The 3210-nt window shown below is 45.1% G+C and overlaps 1 long non-coding RNA gene across 2 annotated transcripts; it reads left to right on the top strand.

The window, feature by feature from the left end:
• The first annotated feature begins 97 nt into the window (after positions 1-97).
• On the top strand, positions 98-2341 carry LOC123176180 (uncharacterized). Of its 2 annotated transcripts, none has more exons than XR_006488392.1 (5): positions 98-368; positions 693-739; positions 867-1072; positions 1541-1955; positions 2050-2341. It is a non-coding gene; the product is annotated as an uncharacterized lncRNA (long non-coding RNA). The 2 variants fall into 2 exon arrangements; XR_006488393.1 differs by lacking the exon at positions 98-368 and adding an exon at positions 503-601.
• The last annotated feature ends 869 nt before the right edge of the window (positions 2342-3210 follow it).

Raw genomic sequence — 3210 nt, 5'->3', positions numbered from 1 at the left:
CCCCGTCGCTCCCCCGCCCTACCCACGCCGTCACAGCCCACCACCAACAGCAATACTACTACTACTAGTAAACAGCGAGGAGGATCTCCAGAGAGATTAATCACTCCCTCCCTCCCTCGCGGCGTTTCTTGGATTTGGCTCCGGAGGAGGAATCCGGAGTGCCCCGTCCGCATCTCTCGATCGAATCGCCGGCCCCGTCGCTTCCGCGGAGCTCCCCCGATCCCGTCGCCCGGTGCGGTTCGAATTCCGGCCGAATTGGCGTTCTTGGCGATCGGTTTGGAGGCGGGACTGGATTCTTGATTGGCTGGCCGGGTTGTCTGTGGGGAGGCTCCGTCGGCCGGGAATCGCGCCTTCCTCGTCCGGCCAAGGTGAGCGAGTTCTTCTTCGATCGGTTAGTTCGGTGCAGCTGTCAGCGCTTAGCGGTGGGGATTCTCTGTGGAATACCCCCCCTTGTTTATATCGAAATTCAGGAGTGAGTTTCAATGTTTCTTTTGTACTATATGTGTTAAATTCGGAGTCTTTGTTTATATCTCTCCGAATGATGCTGTATCACAGACGAAAAAGAGCCGATGCTGTCGCCAAATTCGGAGTCTTTTGTGCTGTATGTGCTAAATTCAGAGTCTTTGTTTTGAAGAATGCTTACTAGTCTTTGTTTATCAGATTTTCCTAATTATGGTGTTATTGCAATCTAGGAACTTGCTCATATGGTGTTTGCTAAAATAGAAGAATCTGCTAAAAGGTTGGTCTATCTTGTTTATCTGCACTTATTACATCTTTTTCTTGTTAATTGTGGTCACAATCATTGATTACAGCTAAACAAATTATAGCATGAATTGTTTCTTTCTGTGTATGTGTGTACTGTGTAGAGGTTGGACGGGGGCTGTACGTGGACATGAACTCGTTCCATGGATTCGGGAGGGAGCATGTGCCATGGAACTTTGAGAAGACGGAGAACCATGTGTACCTCAACATCGTGCAGTAGCAGAAGCTGGATCGCCATGAGCTGGAACGCCCGTTGAAGAAGTCACTCTGCTCACCATCAGTATGACAGACTTGTCGCTCATTAGATCATGTATGTATCATCTACTTCTATGCACAGATTGTGGCCTATGTGAATGACATGCTTTGATTGGCAACGTAATAGTATCTTCTGTTTGGCTCTGTTTTTTTAATAATGATGACAGCCAGAAAATATTTGCAATGGATTCACATTATTGTGTTATTCTGGAGCAGGTTTACCATATATGACAGAAATTGTGCCAATTACACACGACATGATGTGTTTTGTTGTAGCTAATGATTACAAGTGATGTATTATGGTAATGTTGGCATTTGAATGCCTTGGCTCCAATGAACTAATTTCTAGCAGTATCATACAAGATATTCAAAAAGACAAAAAGTCAATGTTTTAACTAATTTCTAGCAGGATCATCAGCTCTTGTTTTGTCCATTTTTCTTTTTTTGAGCAATTCATCTCTTGCTCCTACACATTATGACTTATGTACATGATTTCTCAACCATGGACTGTCTGTCTTAGCAGGAGGGAGGTGCGCTGGCTACGTCTCTAGGGACTGTGTGGCGGGTGTGACCTCTCCCAGCTCCCCGCCTTCGCCCGCGATGACGAGGACCAGGTCCGCTGCGCCTCCAATCCCAGATCATGGTCGCGCAGGACATGCTCCATGACGCTGTGTGTGTGTCGATCTGAAGCTATCCTCTATTGCATCTAGAGGCTTGTACAAGCCATAGATCAAATCCGACAAGATAAGAAATATGTGTGTCTGAGGAACCAAGACGCCAAAGGTTCAGAGCGGCATTGTGCTGAAAAAGCCAGGACAATGTAAGAGGCTTGCACACAAGGATCTAGGTTTCTCTACGAGCAGCAGAATCAATATCCGATAGAATATAACAATTACGGACGAGGAGCCGCAACCGTAGCTTGTTGAGATGTTGCATAGGTAAACTGATCTCATGTTTTTCGTGTGTGGAATTGATGATTGATGTAGTTTCACTGAATCAAAATACTGATGCCTTTTCCCTTCTCCGTGACAGCTTTCAGAGAACTAGGAAAGTAATGGTGGACTCTCATGAAGCACAAAGACAGATAATGTTTGAGGCAAATTCCTTCACCGGCCCTGCGTATGAGAAATTCTGCAATGATGCCCAGCGGCATGCTACTCTCAAGCTGGAGGTCGAGCTTAGGAACTGGAGGTCCTGCTTCGTGAGCTACGTCAGTGCTCAGAAGGCGTACATCGAATCCCTTGATGGTTGGTTGTCCAAGTTCATGCTCACAGACACCATCCGTTAATCCCGGGGATCTCCTTGATCGCGCTCGACAGCACCAACGAGTAGCACACTACGCTGTCGACAACCGGATCCTCCTCACAACTGACTCCGGCATGGGTATTCCTCTCCTCTGCCATCTCTCTCTCTCTCTTTCTCATGCCAGATATAAGTTGCATCATAATAATCTTCACATTTTAGTTGCATCATAATAATCTTCTTCTTCTAGTCTTCTTCTTCTAACTTTCTTCTTTCCCATTTTGTAGATTTGCTTCAGATCACGGAAGCTTGGGTTGATGGAGTGCTTGTCTTTAGTTTTTGTTTTGACTTTGTGAAACTTGCTACCTATGATGAAACTATGTAATATTGATGAAACTATGTATATGTATGGATGAAACTTGCTACTATTGGTAACATGTGTTGGATATGTGTTTGATATATATGTGTTCATGACTATTGGTAATATGTGTTGAATATGCTATATTGGTCATATAAATATATTTGTGTTTGATTTTCTGTGAAAATGAATTGATATAAGAAAAAACAAAATTAAATGGGGCAACTTTGCCATCCGCCAGCAGATGGCAAAGAGGCCACGTGTCATCTACATGTAAAATTTGTGCTGGCCTATTTGGGCCCTTTGCCATCTGCCAGCAGATGGCAAAGCTCTTTGCCATCTGCTAGCAGACGGCAAAGAGCCTGAAGCCTTTGCCATCTGCTGGCAGACGGCAAAGTATGCCGTTAGCCTTCTAACGGGGCTAACCCTGTTAAGAGGCTTTGCCATCTGCCAGCTGATGGCAAAGGCATAGGCTCTTTGCCATCAGCCAGCAGACAGCAAAGAAGCATTTGCCGGCAGGGTTTCAGACAAACTGTTTGCCATCTGAGTAGTGATGGCCAAAGAAAGTTCATCCCTACAAAATCATATAGTTT

This window comes from Triticum aestivum, unplaced genomic scaffold, assembly GCF_018294505.1.
Source record: "Triticum aestivum cultivar Chinese Spring unplaced genomic scaffold, IWGSC CS RefSeq v2.1 scaffold7740, whole genome shotgun sequence".
NCBI classification, from domain to species: Eukaryota; Viridiplantae; Streptophyta; class Magnoliopsida; order Poales; family Poaceae; genus Triticum; species Triticum aestivum.
Note: the sequence above shows the minus strand (reverse complement) of the source record. Positions and strands in the feature narration are given on the sequence as shown.